This window comes from Vicugna pacos, chromosome 11, assembly GCF_048564905.1.
Source record: "Vicugna pacos chromosome 11, VicPac4, whole genome shotgun sequence".
NCBI classification, from domain to species: domain Eukaryota; kingdom Metazoa; phylum Chordata; class Mammalia; order Artiodactyla; family Camelidae; genus Vicugna; species Vicugna pacos.
The window spans coordinates 19,106,008-19,129,005 of record NC_132997.1 but is presented as its reverse complement, the minus strand read 5'-3'; the positions used below and the strand labels follow the sequence as shown (position 1 = coordinate 19,129,005).

The 22,998-nt window shown below is 43.8% G+C and overlaps 1 pseudogene; it reads right to left on the bottom strand.

Moving 5' to 3' along the window:
• Nucleotides 1-19,269, bottom strand: part of LOC140699882 (formin-2-like) — a 72,281-nt pseudogene extending 53,012 nt beyond the window's left edge.
• Nucleotides 19,270-22,998: the final 3,729 nt, after the last annotated feature.

The following is a 22,998-nucleotide window of genomic DNA, read 5'->3' as shown; positions in this document are numbered from 1 at the left end:
AAAGAATTCCTACACCAAGAAGTTTGTAACAACCAACCACACCTTCTCCCCTTTTTAGTAAAAGGAGCCTGAATTCTGACTTTAGGATGGTTCTCCAAGACATTAGTCTGCCATTCTCTTGGTCTGCCGGGTTTCTGAATAAAGTCACAATTCCTTGCCCCAACACCTCATCTCCTGATTTATTGGCCTATCATGTGACAAGCAGAACGAGTTTGGACTCAGTAACATTACCATGATCCTCAATGACACAGATCATTGCAGTATGAATATCCTGGCATAAAGAAACAAGAAATAAATTCCAGTTTTTTGACTCTCTCCTCCATTCCTACTGACTGGACTGGCATAACCAAATTAGACCCATGTGGATTCACATAAGCTACATTTGCCCTGGGACTAGTCACTCCCTCTCCCATTCTCCTGCTTACACTGGGGAGAGCATCACCCACCCACAGGTCTTCACTGCTATGTCCAAAGTGAGTCTGAAGCTCCTGCTTTGTCAAGATATCACTTTAAAGGGTGTGCCTATAGTATTTGTCAACGGCACTGGCACAATACTGACACAGATTGGTGCCTGATAAATCTGGGACGGGTTCTTAAATATCAAGGCAATATATCCTATAGAGACAGTAAATTTTTTCTTATTAGACAGCAAACCAGATGTTAATCTTCTCAGTATATGCTTTCCCACATACTTTGAAAGTCAGCATACATAGACAACTCTCTTTGAGTTTTGTAACTTACAGCTGGGAAGGGGAGGGATTTATGGACCAATCGTGGCCCTGCAAAGACCTTCTGCTACATCGTGCACAGATCTCAGAACCCGTGTCCTGCACACCCTGTTTGCAGAGTATTATGCCAAGATCAGCATTCTAAGGTACATAACACCCGATTTCTCCTCAAACCTTGCCTTGGCTTCTGCTGCCATCTATTCTGAATCTGAAAATCACCTCTTATTACAGCTGTATTTGCATTTGCAGCAGAATGCTAGAAATAAAGGCTTTCTCCTCTGCGTCCTGTGACCTGAGAACTCCATCTCCTCTTGTCAGAAGTCCTCTTCTCCAACCACCTTCAGTACATATATAGACAACATACAACCAATATTTACTACAAAATGGGGTGATTTTCAGACTCCAAAAAGTTCCCCTAATGCCAATTCCCAACCTCAGTTATATTTTGGCTTTGCATGAGATGTTTCTTTTTCAAGGATATCCTATTTTTGTGCCCCTGAAGGAGTCACTAGGGCCTTCAATACAGCCTAACTACCTTGAGAAGCCTGACCTTAGAACATGATGGTGACGACAAGCAGGCACCTCACTCCTACCTGCAGGCTTAAATGTGGGCTCTCTCCAGACTCACAGACAGCAGGAAGCTCCAAAGCATTTCTGATCTGCACCCAAGGTGCATCCCTTCAGCACTAATCAGAACTGCCCTCCTCCCAGGCAGCTGCCCCCGAGGGAGCCAGTCACGCCAGGGCCTTCACATGGAGCATCGTGGCAAAAATTCTCATTTTTAAAGTTCTCATTTCAGGGCAGTATTTAAAGTACATCTTCAGGTCCTTATTTTTCATACAGATTTCTCAGGCTAAGCTCCACATTTCCTAGGCTGTCTTCCATCTTTGAATCCCTAATATCTACTGATAAGAATCCCCAACATCCTTTTCAAACATCTTTAAAATTAGCCCAAGATTCTTTACAGCACATTCACCTGACCCGGAATTAATAAGATTAATTTGTTAAAGAAATACTCATTACCCAATTACATTGAATGCTCTGGACCATTAACCAAAAGAACATGGGGAAAGTGGAAGAAGTGTTTCCTTCTCTAATGGAGGCAGTATGGCTTGGGGACAAACAAATTGACATGAGTGTACAGGTAAGTCACTTAACTTTTGTGTCAACTCCGCTCCCAAGCCAATATCCTCAACTCCCCCCTCACTAACCTTCAGATGTATCCATCCCCATGGGTAAAACATCAGCTTGAGATCAGCGCACTGTTTTGCTGCTACCACACCTAGTGCTGGGGCAGAGGCAGCATTAACCCATCACGTCCCACCTCTGCCTCCACAGGCACCCCTCCATTCCTCTAGTCAGCCCGCAGTCCTGGTTCTGTGGTATCCAAATGAAACATTTTCCACACCACCCGGCCTCACAGACCTCTTCTCACCCAATGCAGAAGTCAGCATCTCCCAGTTTGTAGAGAACACTGAATCCATCAGCACACCCTCACTTCCACGAGCCACCTAGAAAGCACTGCATCCTCCTTTCCATGTTTGTTTTTAACACAGGTGCTCCTATTTATATCCCTGGCAAACCCCCATGGGGGTTGCTGTGCATCCTGCCCCTTTTGGCTTTCTCTGGACCATACACTACCCATTCTCCTTTCTCCCCTAAATCTGCAACATTTCCTGCTCTATTAGAGCCTTGCCATCAGCATCTACACAGGCTCAAAACACTCCCAAGATTTTTAAAAAAATAGTTCTCCTTCCCCACTCATAAACCACTCAGTTCTTCTCTCTGACACAAAACCTCCAGAGCTCATCCCACACCCACGCTGACCCACCTCCCACCTCCTCGGCCTGGGACACCTGGCCAGTGCCCACTGCAACACACTCCAACTCCTCTCTGTATCTGCAAGGTTATTAACAATAATTTTTGGCAAATGCAATGACTACTTTGCAGTCTTACTCTTACCTGACCTCTTGGCAACATTTTACATCACTTAATATTCCACCTGACTTTTTTAAAATCACCGTCTCTGACCTACCTCTCTAACTGCTCTTTATCTGTCTCCTCATGACCTCCTCCCTGCCCACTGCGTAAATGTTCATCTTTATGTCAGGCCCTTATTGATTCTCACCACAGGCACTTTTCAGTGTGTAACAGCTTAAAATATCAGCTACACGATGAAGATTCCTCAATCTCTCTCCCCCAGGCTGTCTCCTGACCCCTAGACACAAATAACCAATTACTTTTACATTTCTTTCAGTAGATTATCCTCAGTTTCAGTAAGACCTAAAGTGTGAACTAACACTTCTCCCAACTTTACACAGTAAACAGCATCCCCCTCTACCCTATCGTTCAAGCCAGAAATCTGGGCATATATCCTTGTTTCTGCCGTCTCACTCACCTTTACACGATCAGTCAAATCCCCAGGGCTTGTCATTTTGACCTCCTAAGGTAGTGTTTCTCAAAATGTGGTCCCTGGACCAGCAGCATCGGCATCACCTGGGAACTTGTTAGAACCACAAATTTTTCAGCCCCACCTCAGACCTCCTGACTCAGAAACTCTGGGGGTGGGGCCCGGCAATGTGTGTTAACAGGCCCTCCAGGTGACTGCAATGCCCGCTTGTGTTGGAGAACCACTAATCTATCAATATCATCAGAACTGCCCTTTTTTCAGCCCCACCACCACTTACATTGTTAAGGGCAGTTCCTCCCCTTCTCCTGGATTACCACAATATCTCAGAATCTTCCAGCCTCCAAGTCATACCCACAGAACACCCCTCGGCCCACACTCCACAAACACCCAGAATGCTGCCTCTAAAACACAGATCTGATCACATCACACTCCTCTGCCTACAGCCCTCCAGCGGTTCCCTGCTGCTCTGAGGATTGAGTTCCGATTCCTAGACCCAGGTTTCAGAAGCCTCCATAAATGGTTATGTGCCGTCCAGAACCTTTGCCTTGGATGCCGACTCTGCCTCGCCCCTCCCACTGTGACACTCTGCTCCTGCCACACTGACCACTCAAAATGCAGCTCCTGTACCCCCGTGAAATACTGTGCCACTGCCTCTGCTCATCCAGGAGCCCCTTTGACAGTGACACAGCACAGGAAGAGCACCTGCATTTTTTATGGGAAAATTCAATAACTATTATGTGACCGGCTGGTGACCAGGCATGGGTAGAGACAGGAAGAAAAGTCATATAAACTGACCCAATAAGGTTACCTCGTGCTCCAACACTGCTGGTGGGAGCATAGTCTGGCACAACCATTGTGGAAAACAGTATGGAGATTCCTCAAAAAACTAAAAATAGACTTACCATATGATCTAGCAAACCCACTTCTGGGTATATATCCAGAGGGAACTCTAACGCAAAAAGATACATGCACCCCAATGTTCATAGCCACACTGTATACAATAGCTAAGACAAGGAAGCAACCTAAATGTCCATCAACAGATGACTATATAAAGAAGTTGTGGTATATTGATACAATGGAATACTACTCTGCCATAAAAAAGAATAAAATAATGCCACTTGCAGCAACATGTATAGACCTAGAGATCATCATTCTAAGTGAAGTAAGCCAGAAAGAAAAAGAAAAATACTGCATATCATTCATGTGTGGAATTTTAAAAAAAGGACACTATGAACTCATCTGCAAAACAGAAACAGACTCTCAGACTTAGTAAACAATTCTTTGGTTACCAAGAAAAGGGGATGGGAGGGGATAAATTTGGGAATTTGAGATTTACAAATATTAGCCACTATATATAAAAATAGATTTAAAAAATATTTCTTTGGTATAGCACAGGGAACTATGCTGAATATCTTATAATGACCTTTAATGGAAAAAATATGAAAATGAATATATAATATATATGTGTATATGCAAGACTGGGACATTGTGCTGTATACCAGAGATTGACACATTGTAATTGACTGTATCAATAATAAATAAATAAAATTGTAAAATTAAATAAATTAATTAATTTAACTCATGTATTACCTATGTATAGACCACAGGCCAGCAAACTGCAGCCTGCAGGCCAGATCCTGGCAGCTGCCTGTTTCTGTAAATGAAGTTTTGTTAGGAAATAACAGCCATGCTCGTTCATGACACACCATCCATGGCTTATTTCACACTACAACCACAGAGCTGAGTACTTGTGACAGAGTCAGTGAATCGTTTACTAAGGCCTAAAGTATCTCCTATCCGGCCAACTTTAAAAAACTTTGCCAACTCCTCATCTAAACAAAAAAGATAATATAAAGGAAATGAATCTTGTTTCAGATTTCCAAACTCTAGTAAAAATCTGGGGGAAAAATCCTGAAGCTCCTGGCTGGGTGGTCTCTTCTCAGTCCAAGGTACCACCATGGGTCTACACTTCTCCTGGCTCTTGACATGAGAGAAGGAAGGCCCTGAGAAACGCAGGTCACATCAGCAGAGCTAACTAATATGCAGCGCATATTCAGGAGAAAGAGAAGTAAAGAAAATCAGGATGGAAAAGTTGGGCTGGGTCACCCATTTTGATAAAATTCCATCATAGAAATTCAAAATGAATTCTGTATGACCCACTGTTAGCCAAGTGGATGATAAAAAGCACCAGCTGTGAGAGCCAGAACAGGTGTCTGAAACATCATGCTCTTCTTCAATGAGGAAAGACAAGTCACAAGTAAGAAAGTGTGTCATTAACTTAAAAAGTGTGACTGCTACAAATGAGTTTTTAAAAATTTATTTTTTAAACTTCAGTGAACTTTATGGTTGGGGATTATCCTGAAATCTATAAAAGCACTGGCAGCATTCCCGCTCCGCTCAGCACACTGTGGTGCGGGGATAACAATCAGTACTGTTGCTACTTTTGCAACAAAACACTTGAATTGCGCATAATGTGGGGGCAGGGATCACCTGTTTTGCCTTCTAAAATAAAATACACAAAAAGCAGCACATGTTAGAAATTTACTAAATGGCATACCAGGTGGAAAAAATAAAATAATCTCAAAATATATGTGCTTCAATCCATACCTGTAAAAGCTTGGATACTAATTACCACAGGATCCAGCCATAAACCATTCAATTGCAAGATTAGAAATGAATGTGACAGAGTCCTCTTTAAAATGATGGAGCCCAAAGAAATAATAATTTTCAAAATGTATACTAAAATCCTTCTATTCCACATTGAACTGTATGACGACAAACACGGGGGAAGCAATCTGACCCACCGTACAATCAACCCTGTGGTGAAGCAAGGTTACTAATACAACCATTTAAAAACCATGCACGTGCACAGCCAGCAAAGAAAGAAACCAAGTTCGAACTTCTTGATACACATCCACTTATTATATTCTTTAGGAAGTAATCTATTTTTTAACTAAAAATAAAATTGGATGAAAAAGATGCCCCTTGGAGAAAACTAAGAACAGTAAGCAGATTTCTTCCTGTTTATATTTACTGACTGTTCCCTTCAATAATTTTATCCTATAGGAATTATCCAACCAAGAAAATCAAACATATTCCATGGGGTGAATTCTTGGAGGGAGAAGAGCAATGCTGTGCAGCAAACCAAGCTCTGGCCCTTTCAGTTGCTCTGCCTTTGGAATTCTGTGTAAAACAGAGGTCCTTACAGAAAGTGGTGCTTTCATTCATTCATGCCATATTATCTGCAAAGTACGCCAGACATTCATACTCAACAGAGCAAAAGGGACTGTGAAAGGATTTCAGTCTAAAATGGGACTGGAGGACAGGGAAGGGAGAATCTCAGTCACACGCCCCTAGAAAAACAGAACTAAGAACTGAGAGGCTGATTTGCCTTAATTACAGAAGATAGAAACCTCTCTCCTGACCAATGAACGTCCGTCGAGAATCCCTCCCCATCCCTGAGCCAATGAACCTACTGCCTGGGCTCTGGCTGGACCTCCTGCTCTTTTCACTCCCTGAGCATAAAAAGGGCCACCTCAAACCCTCAATAGAATTCCTGAATTACAATTCCTCTGCTATTCCTGAATAAATGCAATTTCTGGTCATTTGAGCTTGCCTCAGCTTACCTCCTTTGTTTAGGTCTACACTACAGATAAAATAAGTTATGTGCCAACATTTGCATGGAATCCTTTCCCAGGGAAAGCACGGAGCTGTGACGTGGTCATGGACACACCACCAAGTGGGCATGATGCAGTCACCTCCAAGAACTGGCAGTTTTCTGACCCACAGCTTTTCCTACTGTCTCTGTTTCCATTCCACTCCATCCAGAAAGATGTGGGGAGGGAGGGCTGGGGAAAGAATGTGCTTATTACACCAGTAAAACCAAGAGTAGCAAATAGATCAAGAAAGAATGGCAGTAAGCCCGGAAGGACACATCCCACAGAGTCGGTGCCCCAGCCAGGTAATTCCCGAGCTAATCCACTTTCCATCCCATCCTCCACCTTCTTTCCCTCCAAGTGTTCATAAGATTATTAAATACAGGTAACTCCTGACCGTTCAAAACAACTCACTTAATAGATTCTCCAGGTCTTCCTTTCCTCAGTCACCCTGGCTTTCCTTCCAGCCCTCCTCCTCATGAAACCAAGGCGTATTTACTGAATGGCTGTGCTGGGTTCTATGATAGAAACGGGAAAGATCTAAACAGTCATCACTAGTATTCACTGGGCACTTATTACATGCCAGGTGTTGTGCTAAATGCTTTATCAATCCATCCCATTTAATCTTCAAGATAACCCCCAGAGGTAGGTACTGTTATTATACATGAAAAATTTTAACCTGTGTGACCTTGAATAAATGTCCTAACCTCCTAAAAGATGGGATTGGAATCCACAGTTTAGGACAAGAGTGCTCCAAAACGCTCTGGGGAGACTCGGACGCCTGTGTTCATCACAGACCCGTGTTTCCATGGTAAACACAGGGACACAGCACACCTCCACATAACATTTAATTTGCATGGGGACATATAGGGCGTGCTGCCTATTATGATACATGTGTTAGGTCCTCTGAGAGAGAAAATGCAGAACTGATGGTCAAGGAAGGAAGGTGTCTGAGAGGAATGACATCTAACTCTGAACAGCACTCTAGGAGAGAGTAGAGCTTAGCTGGGAAATCACAGTTCAGGATCAGCAGCAGCAGTGTGCACAGAGCTCCAGGGTGGGACAGAGCACGGACAGCTGGGAGAACTGAGGTCTTCAGCAGGGGTGAAGGTTGGGGTTTGGAGGAACAGAAAGAAAAGTGGGTCATGAGCTCAAAAAGAATGGAAGTGTTGAAGGCAGGAAGCAGATGATGGAAGTTCAAGGAATTTGGACTTCTGTAGGACAGAAAAAAACACTAAAAGGCTTTATGTAGGAAAATGATACATCGAATGTGCAGGATTTGTCAACTGCTGACACTTGGCACTCACTAAGTCTTTTTTGGAGCAGAGGTCCTGTAAAATGCTTGGCAGCATCCCTGGCCTCCGCCCATTAGATGCCAGCTGTACCCTCCCCCCATTGTGGCAACCAAAATTGTCTTCAGGCATTGCCAGATATACCCTGGATGGCAACACGGCCCTGAACTGAGGACCACAGGGCTAGAGTAAGGAGACTGGACTGGAGACTGGTATCGACAGACCCAAGATGATAACTGGAAAGGCTGATGTGATAAGCCAAGCATCTGATGGCTGATCGGACAGGAGATTTTCCTGATTCCTCTCATATAACGTGGCCTCACAATCTGGCCCCCAAGAATCACCTAGAGGACAGTCCAAGCCCACCCTGTGCAGAATCCTCTCCACCTGTGAAGCTCATCTCCCCCAGCGGTGCCATCGTCTCCCCTCCCCCATGCGGACCCTGACGGCCTCATCAGCACAGCCTTCCTCTCGCTCTATCACATGGTCCAGTGCCTGCTTCCCAGCACCTCCCCCACAATCCTGGGGGACACCAATCTCAGCCAACACCCTGAGCTCCTCAGTTCTAATCACTCTGTAGACTGGACTTTGGAATCAGGAGCCCAGCTCCACCTCTCAGATCTTAAACACAATATCCTCTGGCCACAGCCACCTATGAATCCATTCTCTCTCCATGCTCACTCCACCCACTCTTCACTGTCCTTAAGAACTTTAATCCCAATTTACTACTCGCCACTTTATCCTAATTTACTAGATTTATATGCTTGTATTTTTAGCTTATAACCCATGGCCTATACTGGTAGTCCCTGTTCCTTTGCCCTCGATCAACTGCTACCATGATGTCCCAAAGGATCACAAATTCCAGAAGTCCAGAAGAAAGTGATCATCTTGCGTGAAACCTGCTCTTGCTTCCGTATTCTGATGCTTACTAGAGTATCACCATCCATCCAGACATGTGAATCTGAAACCAAGGAAATCATCGACTCCTTTGCTTCTCCACATCTAATCAGATGTCAAGTGCTGGCAATTCTAAATCCTAAATATTCCTCAAATCTCTCTGCCCATCTCCACTGCCTCCATTTCAGTGTAGGCACTTTTACTGACCACCCAGACACTCATTTTGAATTTCTTCAATCCACTCACCATTCTGCCACCAGAATAATTTTTTTAAATAAATGCCAATCTATTTATGGCTTAACTACTCAAAATTATTTAAAGCACATAGTATGACATCAATGTCCTTGTTTACATGTCTGGCCTCCTTTCCACTTGTCAGTCTCCCAATTTACAATCTAGAAATTCTTATAAATTATGGTCACCTGCATCTCCATGCCTGGTATACATACTTCTCTTTTTATAGCCAATTCCTGCAAAGAACTCCTAGGTGTCTCTCAAGGTCTTGCCCAAGTGTTATCCCCTGAGCTACCAAGAAGACTCAGTTACCCTTTCCCTTCCCGTTTGTCCCCCTACTGTGCATATCTCCACTGGGACCCATAACATGGTTATGACCTGGGTGGAGTGACAGTTTACATACACTGAACACTTATCATATACCCCATACTGTGCAAAGTGTTTTACTTGTATTCATGCTCTTCTTACTCAGAAACCACTATATTACTCCTCATTCTACAGAAGAAACAAACTTTGAGAAATTAAGCCATTTACCTAAGTTTGCACAATAAGTGGAAAATCCAGGGCTCAAATCCAGAACAGTCTGACTACAGAGTCGACTTCAACTACTAAATTCCAATAATTTGTTTATATGTCTTATGTAAGTCAGTGTCAATCAGTAAGATATTTAGAATACAGAGAGAAAAAAAAGAAAGGAAAATTATATGTTTTTTCTCCTAAAAGGAAAGAAAAGAAAGAAAGGGAACAGAAGGGAAGGGAAGGCAATCAAAAACTTTGTTGTGCTGGATGTGGGCTCCCTGTGTCAGAAAGGGATAAACCAAATGAAAATTAAATTAAATATAGGATACTTTTGAGTGATTGTTTATTCAGATAACAGGATCCATTTGAACTTGACCCCATGAACATCCTAGTTTGAGTGGTCTGGGCACTGTGATGTTGAGAAGGAAATGAAATCAGAACACAGTCCTGCCTCTGCAGGGCAATATTTACAGTATCCATATCTTCTTCAACTTTTTCTATAAATGTATCAATAAAACATTAACCCTAAAAATATACCCTAAGGATAAAAGTGAACCTACTGGGAGCCGGAACAGTCCAAGCTTGGACTAGATGGAGGGGACTGTAGAGGCACTAACAACAGGCGAGGTGGCAGGAGATAGGATGTGAAGTTGATGGAACAACAGCGGCAAATCAGAAAGCTTACTATTTAAGTTTCAAAGCAAATTACTAAAGGGAAACCAGAAAAACAATATTAACTATGCTGGGAGGAATGGGGAGGGGCAGGGAAGGTGGTACCTAAATCCTCACCATGACAGCCAGAAGGTGGCAGTAATGTTGATGACTGCATCTGTAAACTTAAAATACCAGAAGTCAAAACCAGCTAAACAAGAGCCAGGACAGCACATGGGGGGGGACACTGACAGTGGGGGGCGGGGCGAGGAGCAGGGCTGCTGCATGACTTCCAGCCTCCCTGCCCTTCACCCAGGTCAATGGGGTACTTTAGATCTTTTAAGTCTTTCAAATTAAAAAAAAAAAAAACCTATATAAGTAAAACTGAGAAAGGATTACAGCTTCAATCTTCTTTTGTTACCCGGCTTATAATGGATTTATGCAGTGATTACCTAGGTAAAGGAATGGATAGAAAACATGGCTACTAAATGAATTTCAGAAAATGAAATCTATTTTGCTACTGAACTCTAAGTTGACATTAGAGGTAAGTCTGCAGAAAAAAGAAGTATTTCAGCTAAAATGATTTTAAAAGCTGATCTGAAAATTAAGTATAATTTTAACACCACAAATAAAACAACTTCTGAGAGTTAATACTGTACATAATGTTTCAAATGTAAAAATAGAGCCCTGCACACACACATGCTCTTAGAGCTGAAAGACACATCATAGCTTTTATTGCTTCTCAGGAAAATAATTGTGTAGGTTTGACTAAATAGCATCTGAGTATTCTTCCTGCTCTGAAAAAAAAATGAATACAAATACAAATGATCATTTCCGTTGGTCAATCAAATCTCCACTCTCACTGTCGAGGACAGTGAGTAGAGTGCATTCTATTCATTTCCTGCTCTTGTTATTGATTAATGACATCTTTCAACAGGTTCGAGATCATGTTTCTTTTATTCTTTTTGGCCTGAATTTTTATGTCTTCCTCCTCTTTAATTTTAGCCTCACTAATCCAAACACTCATCCAAACCTACGCTCATTTACATACACACCAAGGAGTTCCTGCCCATGTGGGCAGCATGCGGACCACTACATATACAGCAAAATCGGCACATCTGCCAAACCCAAAATAGCCCAGCATCCAGAAATACTCTACTAAAAAGACATTTAAGGTAGGTTCTATATGATTAAGTGGATATAACCATATAGTCCTGCCAAAATGCTTGGGCCAAATAAACTTGCTCTTTTAAATTTTTTAAATATATTTTTATTGAAGTATAGTCAGTTCACAATATGTCAATTTCTGTTATACAGCATAATGCTTCAGTCATATATGAACATGCATATATTCGTTTTCATATTCTTTTTCCCCTTAAGTTACAAGTAAACTTGCTTTATTTTTTGTGAGTAAAGAGTTGAAGTGAAATCTGACATAGTTAATGATTGAAGAAATCCTAGAAGAGTTCACTAATGGATAATCAACAATTATATAAGATAATTTAGTGGTTTGCTGAAAACAGCTGCTGATGAATATGACCCAGAAAAAGGGATCTCAAAACGAATAAAGGCATTCTAAGAAAAAGTATCTTAAGGGACCACACACTAATTCTTGCAAAATGACCTCCATCCACACCTAACAGGCAATGAGCCGGGGTCCGAGGTCCACAGTAGGCTGAGGACTGGTAATACCTCGTCCACAGGTTGCAAGCCAATGGCCTGAAACTTCAAATTACGTGATGTGTCATAATAGTGAATGTTTTGCTATTTCTAAAGATTTAGAAATCACAGTAAATATTTCAGGAGAGATTTTTCCCCACACTTGAGAGAGATGACTAGACCAGGTTCCAAAAGGAAAAAAATCTTTCCCCAGACCACAAAAAATACCATGATCCACAACCCAGCGGTACAACCTACCAGGCTGCAAGCACGAGCACTATTCATATGTTTTCCCCGGCTATCTTCAGAATTGCTCTAGCTTAGAATTTTGTTTGAAACATAAAACAAAAACAAACCAACAAAGCAAAAGGCAAGTGTGAGGATAATGGGCAATGCTACTCGGCCATTAGAGGAACACAATCTTTCTCATCTCTGAAAGCAGGGCTACAAAAAGGGCTATCAGCCCTTTTGATGGCTGAAATAATTTTAAGTGTCATGGCCCTAATTTTGATCAGTTAATAAAGTGAACATTCCACTCAGCAAAAAGCAAAAGCTAATGTGTGTCAGGTCATATGCTAGGTATTAGTTTTCTCAATAAACAGAATTTTATTCAAGAAAATATAGAGCACCATGTACTTCTGCCCTTATAATATTTTCCTCCTAAAACTGACTTGTCTTCTCTACCTCAGTAAATGGCACTACCATCCACCCAGCCACTTAAAATCAGAACCAAGGAGCCATCTTTGATTTCCTTTTTCCATTGCCCCCATTCGAGACCCACCAGAAGAACCAGCAGCTCTGCCTCCAGAATCCATCCCACACCCACTGACCCTCTGTCACCTCCACCTCCACCACATCTCGCTCCACTCCTGCCATCGGTCCCTCTGGTGTTCCGGCTTCTGCTTCTGCTCCTACACAATGCTGCCCAGAGACCAGGCCACGAGATCCATGTGCAGTATGGAACAAATATGTTCTTACCCTGCACAAAACATTCCAAAAGCTCCCACTTGAAAAAAAAATCCATTTTCCTTCCTTAGCTTTCAAGACCCCAAGTGTTCTGGCTCCTGAGGCCTTTCTTTCTGTCCTCATCTCCCAAAACAGCAGCTACACAGGCCTGCAGGCTGTGCTCTGCTTAGGTCAGGCCTGCCTGCGCTCCCTGGGCCCTGTGCACCTGCCCCGGGGCTTCCTGGAATGACCTTCCCTCTAACCTGAACTCATGGCTCCTCACATTACATGTGAGACTTGCTTCACTCCACATTCACTGCCCCCCCATTCACTGATCACAGTACTTGAATTTATTTCCTTCATACTGCTTATTAGAATCTGATGGAAATTCATTACGTATGTTTCATTTGTTTTTGTTTTTGTTTTTGATCTGTCTCACCCCACTGGGAAGAGGATATAAATTTCAGAAGAACGGAAATCATATTTCTCTTGCTCATTAATGTATCTCTGGAGCCTGCAACACTGCCTGGCATGTTGAATGAATTCAGTAAACATCTGTGAGTGAATTAACATTATCACTCAAAGCTCTTTGCCTTTCAGTATTCTTGAGATTTTAACCAAGTCAAAATGTGAGAGAAAATGTGAAATCCTTTCATCTTTTCTATAGCATTTCTAAAGCACAATCTTAGGCCCTAAAAATGTATACAATTCCATGGACCTAAATCAAAAGGGTTGACTGAAGTTGGCTAAACCGCATGAGTAAGGTCTCCAGATCAAAACTCTAGTGCTTTTATTAGGAGTGTAGACAGAGATGAAGCGGGGAGGGGAGGGGGAGGTTTGTTCTCAGGGAAGGGAGCAAAGCTGGGGCGGGGAGAGAGCCGGTTGTGAGCTTCTTCCCACAGGATGTTCTGTCTCAAAGGGCCACTGTCTTCGAGAGAACTGTTGGTTAGAAGTCCTCCCAGCAGCAATTTTCTGGAAACCAGCAGAGGGGCTAATTACCAGAAACTTCTCTCCCTACAGAAAAGAGCCGTCCTCCCCACAGCCCCACTAACACCTCAGTTCACATAACTCCCTGTGCTGTTACCTCTGCTTGGCTTTGGAGAAAATTCTTGACGATGCGAACCGTAAATACACACTTCTGTGCTGAAACGCTATTTAAGTGTGTGGAATAACATCTGTTACTAGAGCACCTTTAATTTCATATTTGTTTTGGATTAGGTTGGACTAGGTTTGGATTTGCTAGAGAGGAAGAACAGAGCCAACAAATACAGTAAGGAGAAAATGCAGTCACAAAGTTGGGGAAAGAAACTCCCCGTTCTGAGGAAATCTCTTCACACCAGCATAAGGGACTGTATGTATTTTGCTTTTCACTGTCTATGCCACACCCAGCCGCCTTCCAAAATGACAAGTGGGAGGGGTCACTAGTCTAACACAAGAATGGAGTGAGGTGGAGGGCAAGAAACAGACTGTTTATTGATTCAGCGATTTTTAAAATGGAGGAATAGGATTATTCTATTCTTTGCAGCTTATTCCAAGTCCACATTTACTGACTGATAAGACTATTTCTGTTCTTTTTTTAAGGGGGGGGCAGGAATTAGGTTTATTTATTTCTTTTTAAAGGAGGTACTGGGGATCGAACCCAGGACCTCATGCATGCTAAGCATGTGCTCCACCACTTGAACTATACTCTCCCCCAAGACTGTTTGAGCTCTAAGGGAGGAAAATGCAGTCAACTTGGGAACAGTTTTAATCAAAAAGCAGTTGTTATGGGGAGGGCATAGTTCAAATGGTAGAGCACATGCTTAGCATGCACAGGGTCCTGGGTTCAATCCCCAGTACCTCCTCCAAAAGTAAATAAATAAATAAACCAAATTATCTAAACCCCCGCCCCCAAAAAGCAACTGTTAGACACGCCTAGTGTTTGCCTTTGTACCATATTTATTTTACTTCCTAGATGCAAACTGATACATCTCCTAGAATACAGCTCCATAAAGCTTTCAGCCCACCACATTCCACGGGTTCTCTCTCTCTAATAACACACACCTCTCAAAAAGGAAAAGGGAGAAAAAAAATTCATTGTTAATTCTTCTCATAGAAGAAAAAGATCTACCGAGCAGTGATTAGCTGCCACGTCATAAATGAACAGACAGGCCACTCGATCAGTCTTAAGAAGAAAGCTTCACAAGCCACAGCACGTCCCGAGGACCCTTCTTTCACACGGGAAGTATCAAAAAGATCTCACAATATCTTATGTGACTTACGTCCCTAATACCGAAAGGAGACCACAGTTACGACGGGTAAAGCAGAGGAATTAGAAAAGCAGGCACACACAGACATTTTATTATTTCCTGTCACTTCCTGATCCCAGCCAGGGCTCATTCCCATTGTCTTCCAAAGCGCACATCATCGCCCGTCTCGTTCAACAGCGGGTCCACGGAGAGGAGCCGCGGGTCAGAAGCCCTGAGTAACCGGAACTAACCCGCGCGGGTGAGAGCCACCGCTCCGCCGCCCAGACACCGGGCGCCAGCGAGTGAGCCACGCAGGCCTCCAGTTTCCTCGCGAGAACGCCCTAGGTGAGAATTCTTACCCACGTGGGTTTAGAGGCACACTCATCACAACCCCCAAGGTCACACACATACCACACACCTGAGAAAGGTTAGCAATACTCTGGCCTGAGAATGATAATCCAGCTGTTCAATATGAATTATGAAATGGCTTTGGGACTGTTGTTTGGCAGTATTAACGCTCCTGGTGAATGGGAGCCGGGGGAGAAAGCAGACAGCGCTGCTTCATGTCACCAGTCAGTACACAGACGAGCTATGAACACACTGAGATCGCATTCCGGGCCCTGGGAAACCCACCGTCTACGGGGAACACAGCTCTTGCCCTGTCGAGATGCTTCTGAGGGCACGTCTATGACCAGCAAAGTCAGAAATAATGGCTCAGAACCACTTCAAAGCCATCGGGCTAGCAAAGTGTCAAGAGTGGCCATCTGTTAAGAAAAGGACGTTTGGCAAATATACTGACGAATACCCTAGTGAAAAAGGAAACAAACAAGCTGAGTGGCAGAGAGGAGGAGGGCCTGCGTCACATACGGGTTTTTAAATTTTAGGCTGATTGGGGCCGACACACAGCACAGCTGCTATTCTGACTGCAGTCTGCCTCCGAGCCAGTGAGTTCTGTGGAGTCTCCTACTTACATCAAATGGAGCTGAGCTGGACTGGGCACTCTGCCCCCACGGTTCCCCGAAGCAGCCACTGAAAGGAAGGAGGAGACCCACGGCAATGATCCGCGAGCAAAGCTGCTCTGCTTCTTCTGGAGGCCCGTTCTCCTGCTGGCTGAACAGCTTCTCCAACAGAGTTCGCCCTGCGGGTGAGACACGGTCATTAGGCGGGAGCACTGGCAGGTCCCCTGGCTCAGAACTCCCCCGAGGAGAGGCCAGCAACACAGCCTGTGGAACACTGTTGCCAAGGCTACGGACTTGCGCAGAGAGAGCTCTGCAGTCAGGCCTGGGACACCACACTGGACAGGGGAGCTCTGGTTCACACCCACATCCTCCAAAACAACTCCTACTCCCGAAAAGGATGGGTCCCGTTATGAGTCCTACCTCTTCTTGTACCTGCAGAATCACCCGACCTTCTGGATTTCTTTGGAAACCCCCCTTCTGCTCTGTGTTATCCCTGCCCCTGGCTCTCTGAGGAATAAGTCAGTAGCCACCATTTGGGCTAAGAAATGTCAGTGGCTAACATTCAGTCTGGGATGTGGCAATGGGGAGGGGGAGGAATAAGGAAACAGGGAGGTAGGCACCAGCCTCTGAGTAGGGGAGAGGGCTGGCCAGAAGGAAAATTCACCCAGAAGAGGAAAATGGTAGAAACGCAAAATTTTCTTCTATGCACCTCAGAAACATAACTCTAGGGTAGGTCTACACAGCAGGCTTTTATTATTTCCCTAAAAGAGATAAGAAAAGAGAGGCACAAGGAGAGGAGGACACTGGCTGAGGACCGGGGCCCACCTGTCCCACGGTTCTCGGTCCCGGTCCTGGCTGTCCCTCAGATCACCTGAGAGCAGAATGAAGGGGACGGGGACTCAGGCATCAGTACCTGACTGGGCACCAACTGATTCCAACCTCAGCCAGAGCTGAGAGCTGCAAGTCTAGTCCCTCATCCATTTCTGAAGCTACTCATTCTGACTTATCATCCTTTGGGAAGTTAGTCAGCAGGTGTCTGCACTAACCGTAGGAGAACTACAACGTCTCCCCGGTCCCGTCCAGGGCCGCCCGCGGGTCACTCAGCCCCGGCCCTGCTCCTGCCCACCCTCCCACCAACAGAGTCAGTCCTCAGACTTAAAGTCACTCATCCAGAAAAGCTTCCAGTGACCCCTTCCACACTCTTATGGCATCCTTCAAAGCTTCTTTGTGTAATTATTTTAGTTAATTATTTGTGCAATTATTAATTTAATGTCTGCCTCCCTTACTAAAACAACCTCTCTGACAGCCAGCACACATCCTGCAAATTCGGCCACTTGCACATAAGAAATATGAAAACATATTTTTAGGATTTCTAAATGAATACAATGTTACGATTCTCTGATGAAGATTCATTCGCACCATGGTCGGAAGTGGAAATGACCTGCAAACTTTCTCTGTACAGGGTCAAATCGTAAATATTTTAGGTTTTACAGGCCATGTAAGGTCTCTGTTGCACATTCTTCTTTGGCTTTATTTTGCTTTGTTTTCTTTTTAACAACTTAAAAAATCTGAAAAGCCCTCTTAGCTGGGGGCTGCACAGAGCCAGGCCCAGGTCTGTGCATCAGTCACAACGTTGAAATTTCAAACATGTTAAGTGCTCAGTCCTGCGCAGTCTAGGAGCCATGCAATTTTCATGCCTCCTCCTATTTTTGTTTGTAAAACGAAACTAAACTCCAAATCTACCTGGGACATGTAAAACGTCAGAGCAGGGCAAAGGAGCTGTTCTCTCCACTCCTGCAGGTCACTAGAGAACACTTGTTGGTCTCCCAGGACTTTTCTAAGGAGAAATAAAAGATTTTTTTCCCTACAGAACTTAAGTTTGCTTGCAAACCTGACTGGACCCAAACACCTAGGAAATCACATCCCTCAATCCTCAAGTGATTAATTATAATGACAGTGCACCCATGTCATACATCTTACAGCAGGCCAGAAAACAGCCAGAGAACTAGTGAGTTCTTTTCTGAAACTCAACATTGTATATGACAGAAAATAGGGGAGACAGGATCTTGCCTGGGGTGTGTGTGTGTGTGTGTATGTGTGTGTGTGTGTGTGTGTGTTCGTATTTGGGAGCAAAAAAATGTATATTTGTATATCGAGTCAAAAATTAACAAAAGTGGCTAGGGAACAGAGTGGAAGAGGGGGCTTGCAACCCCCAGAGCTTCAGTTCCCTGAGGAGCAAACACCCATACATCGGGAGCTCCTCAGCCACAGCTCCCCTGGGCCGGGCCACCTGTGCTGGGGGCGGTCCAGTGCGCTGCACCCCGACCCAGACTCCCAGGATGCCCGCAGCCCCGCCACAACTCCTCTGGTTTTAACAGCCTGATGTGTCTCCAGACAATGCCAAACGTCTCCTGTGTGGCAAAATGGCCCTGGATTGAGAACTCCTGCCTTAGCCTCTCTGAAGGGAAGTCCACCTCCTCGCATTAACAACAGCCCAGCTGCCCTGGGGCCTTCCTCTTACAGACCTCTCAGTGGAGATGTTTTATGTCAAACCCCACCTATCTCAGCGACCAGAAGTCAGTGGTGATCTCTGATCCCCACCCGCACTTTCAAATAGTTTGACTCCTTCAAACTGATCAGCTCCCTTGAAACTCTTGCCATTGATGAGACCCCCTGCTATCCACAGCCTTCTTGTCCTCCCCTCCCCTTCACTAACCCTTCACCCCCTGACTCACTGCCCTCGTTTCCACCTCGATTCCTCTCATCCTTGTCACAGACACTCAGGGAGATAACTCACCTGTGACCTTGAATCCTGCCTCCTGAGCTTCCTCCACCCCCCACAGGGACCCGCCCCAGTGATACTACCAGTACCCACACCAACGTCCAAGGCCACTCCCACCCTCCAGGGCTCGCCAACCCCCTCAGAGTAAAGCCCTGACTGAGGAGCACCCCTGCTGCCCTGCACCTCCTGCCCCGCCCACTCCAGGCTCCCCTGCCGGCCTCCTCCTCCTCCAGCACCCTGACTCCCCCACCTCGGAGCTTCTGCATCAGAACACTCTTCCCCAAATACCTGAATGACCCACTCACCCATTGTCACTTCATTCATGCATCTGCTCAGTCGTCACTGCCCGAGAGGACGTCCTGACCACTCTGTCACCCTTTCCCCCTTACTTGCCTTCACCCTGCAAAGAGCTCGTCCCTTGAGTTTAGGTCCATCTGGGGCCGACTCCTTCCCATGGAGGGAGACCCTGTTTTAGCAGATGCACTTAATTTTATGAAAAATCTCCCGGAGCCCACATCCCTCCCTACTCCCAGCTATTGTCCCATTTCCTAGTTTCCTTTACATCAAAACTACCAGCTAGATCATCAAAAAGTCTACAAATAAATATTGATGAAAATGTGGAATAAAGGGAACCCTCATACACTGTAGGTGGGAATGTAAACTGGTGCAGCCACAATGAAAAACAGCATGGAGATTCCTTAAAAAACTAAAAATAGAACCACTCACTATATGATCCAGAAATTCCACTCCTGAGTTTATAACCAGAAAAAAACAGAAACTCTAATTCTAAAAGGTAACATGCATCCCAATGTTCACAGCCACACTATTTACAACAGCCAAGACATGGAAACAGCCTAAATGTCCATTGTCAGATGACTGGATAAAGAAGATGTGGTGTATACACACACACACACACACACACAATAGAATATTACTCAGCCATAAGAAAGAATGAAATATTGCACTTGCAGCAATGTGGATAAGCCTAGAGAATAATTTATGCATAGTGAAATAAGTCGGACATTGAGAAAAGAGAAACACAAATACTGTATGATATCAGTCAGATGAGGAATCTAAAAAATAATACAAATGAGTGTATATAAAACAGAAACAGACTCACAGACATAGAAAACAAATGTATGCTTACCACATAGTGGGGGGGGACAAATTAGGGGCATGGGGGTAACAGATACAAGATACTATAAATAAAATAGATAAGCAACAGGGATTTACTGTAGAGCACAGGGAGTTATACCCAATTTCTTGTCATAACCTATAATGGAGTACAACCTGCAAAAATACCAAATCGCTGTGCTGTACACCTGAAACTAACACAATATTGTAAATCAGCTATATCTCAGTTAGAGAAGACGACTGGCTGGAATTACCTATACCTGCTACCTCGAGCCCCTCACTCCGGACCCAGCCCACTCTCATCTGACAAGTCTAATTTGACTTCCACCCCCACCAAAGCAACAGAAACTGGTAGCCAGCATTGTACCAAAAATACTTACGCCTTTATCTTACTCAATTTCTTAATCTCTCCAAGAACACTTTCCAGGCATCTTCCTGATGCTGCCCTCTGTTTTCTCTACCTCCCTGGCCACTATCTCTCAAGGCCCGTGTACTGGCTTCTCTATTAAATGTTAACATTTGAGTGCGTCTGAGCTCATCCTATGGCATTCTCCCCACTCTTCCCATATCCTCTCCTGTGGTCTCTCTCAGTCTATACTCCTCTCCCTAAAACTGGGAAAGCTTTTGTAACTGCATCAACTACATGCAGCAGAAGCAACATGGTGCTTAGAAGGCATGAGGCAGCTCTGTGAAGATCCTCAAGGCTGTAGCATAGTGGCAGGAGGCCTGGGGAAGAAGATGAGAGTTCAAAAACCCACCAAACCAGCGGGAGATTTCTTCCCCCAGTATCCCTCAACCTGGACTCAAGGACCCAAAACCCAGAAGTGGGTATCAGCACTGACTGGGAAAGAAAGCTTTAGGGGGCAATCTGGCAATGTGTGTCAATAATCTTAAAAATTTCACCCCTTGACCCAAAAATTCAACTTTGGAAAATCTATCCTAGGTAAATATTCAGAGGTATATTCAAAAAGTGATGCATCACAGGATTATTGTGAAGATTAAATGAGATAATGCATGTAAAGTGCTTAGCACAGTTCCTGGTACTGTAATAAGTGGACAGTTATTAGGGAAAAAAAAATGAAAGAAACTGAAATGTCCAACAATAATGACATAGATTTTTTTAAAGATAGCTGTATATATATATGATGGAAGGATAAATTAGGAGTTTGAAATTTATAAATATTAACTACTATATATAAAAATCAATAAAAAAAATTTTGTTCTGTATAGCACAATTCAGTATTTTATATAATACCTTAAATGAAAATAAATATATGTATGTATGTGTATGACTGGGACATTAGGCTGTACACCAGAAACTGAGATATTGTAACTGACCATAGTTCAATTAAAAAAAAAAGAATATATATTAATGATGGCCTACTATACAGCCATCAAGTCATGTTGTTATAGAAAGAACAACAACTTAATTAATGTAAACACATTGAATGTATGGAAAGGAATAAGAAAAGTAACACTCAACAGATATCACTGGAGAACACCAGTGCACCCACCAGTCATCACTGATAACAGAATAAATGGGAAATAAATGAAGCATTTAATCTACCTTTCCTGGAATGAACTGTATTTTAGGGTATTAAAACATACCTAGTGATTAAAGAAGTTCACAGTACAGAAAAATTCCAGCCAAAAAATACGAAGAAATGACAATATTAGAAAATTGCAATCTGTAATGACTCGCTTAATGAATAGATGGGAAACCCATTAGAAAAAAGATCAATTGAAAAATTTGCAAAGAAGAGATCAAACTGTCATCTCCAAACCCACAAGTCCTTCACAGAGTCAACACAACTGAGACAGGCAAACACAGTGAGCCTCTAGATGGGCGGGGTTATAAAGTCCACAGGGCTGCCCATCAAGCACATGTGCTGTCCCTCTGGGAAAAGCACGGGTCAAACCATGTCAGATTGGACCTAACCTCTCATCTCGGGTATCAGAGAGCTGTGTGAATGCGCTGATCAACAGGTAACACTAAACGAATTCTATACGCATTCAATACAATAATGAAGTTATGGCATATTCAAAGTACATTTTTGAGATGCAAATTTAAGTATTTGAGATTAAAATAACATGATGCCTGGAACTTGTCTCAAATTAGTTCATAAAAGAAGGGTGGCAGGTTGGGGGACAGAGGGAGACGAAGCTATTATGGCATCGATAACACTGATAATTCCTGAAGCTGGGTACATGGGACGTCATCATACTTCTACTTTTATGTATGATCAAATTTTCACAATAAATATCTTAAATCATGCTACTAAAATGATTTAAGGACATGGAAAATGTGTCACAAGTGTTATGTGAAATAATCAAGATTACAAAGCTCAGCAAGGCATGCTCCTGATTCTGCAAAAATAGCAGATGTGACTTCGCTTATTAAAGAGTCACACCACTGTGGTGAGAACATGGAAAGTTTTCCTTGTTTCTAGGACCTGCACACTAGCTGGACTGCACCGATCTCCCTTTCTGACCAGTGAATGTAGTTTGACTAGAGCAGGGGGAGTGGACAGAGACATGACCTTCTGTTCTGCTTCCTACAGTTGATGGCCAGGGATTTAATTGGGGCACACAGGCCCTATCAGACATCAGATGTCCTGCATCTCAACTGGGGACAATGGGCTGACCTAAGGCTTCTGAACCAAAGCTTACTTCTTAACTGAACAAACTAGCTGGCTGTGACCAGGAAACAGAGGCCCCCAGGTTCCCTCTGGCACCCCCTCCCCTACCCCACCACCCACCCCACACTGACAAGCAGTTCAGGGGGCCCCCCAAATCCTGGGCCTTCTACTCTGCTCCTTGGTCAAAGCACCTGTTTCTAGACTGGATGTGTCGATCACACTAACAAATGAAAATAATTGGCCCTAGAATATGAATAAGCATAAC